Here is a 1,011-nt window from a genome sequence, read left to right as displayed (position 1 = left end):
CACAAGCATCCAATTGAGGCCACACCTCTTGGACAAAGGTATAGGCCATTTTTTTTTAAATTCGAGCTCGGTTTCACGGTTTGTGAAGAAAACTTACAAATCATGCTTGATTAACCGTATGGATGTGTAGAGCTAGGTCAGATCTACGATTTAAAAAAAATTTAATGTAAATCCGTTGAGCATCGAGTGAGATATTGACGTTTGAAGGTGGACGGCTCTCGAGATGAACCAGATGGGGACGATGAACGGATGTCGTCCATTCGCGCGTGTATCAATCGGACGGTCCTGATCGCGTCGGACAGAAATCCTGTATATGCACAACGCGCTGAGTCAGCGCTGACGCGGATGGCGGCGGCAAACCAGAGCGCGACATGTGGCATTTTCGGAACTGCCCACGATCCAGTCAGCGCGTGGGTTTAAGTAGAAAATTATGGGATTTAAAAAATTCAGAAAATACCCCTAAACTTCAAAAATTCATAACTTTTCATAGAAAACTCATAAAAATAAAATAAAAATACCCTCTTGCTCAGTGAACAGAGAAGAATCATGTGGAATTATTTTCATATTAATTTAATGCATAAATTATTTTTAAAAAAATACATTAGTGTTAGAGGTTTTTCAATTCTCCATCCATATTGGATTATCAGCTTGACCCCAAATTTTTATATGTTGTAGCCTCTGTCTAGGTGCACAATTTGAGTATTTTTTCAAAGATATAAAAGATCTCTAAACAGATATCTTAATTTTTTAAGGTTTTATGTATTTTCTATTCCAATAATTATAGAAAATTGTATGTGACTTCGAAAATTCTCCAAAAATTCATGAAAGTTTCGTATGGCTAGAGTAGTCTTAAGAAATAATTTCATGATTTTTAAGAATCAAAACATCACTGTTTTGAGCAAACTTCAATTTGCTTAAAACATTTAATTTGAAGCATACAGAGATTAAAATCACTTGATTTTTGTCCTCCATGTGGTTCATGAGTCAGAGAACTCACCATAAAAATTTCAA

This window comes from Phalaenopsis equestris, unplaced genomic scaffold (genome assembly GCF_001263595.1).
Source record: "Phalaenopsis equestris unplaced genomic scaffold, ASM126359v1 Scaffold000134, whole genome shotgun sequence".
NCBI lineage: Eukaryota > Viridiplantae > Streptophyta > Magnoliopsida > Asparagales > Orchidaceae > Phalaenopsis > Phalaenopsis equestris.
This window is presented reverse-complemented; position numbering follows the sequence as displayed.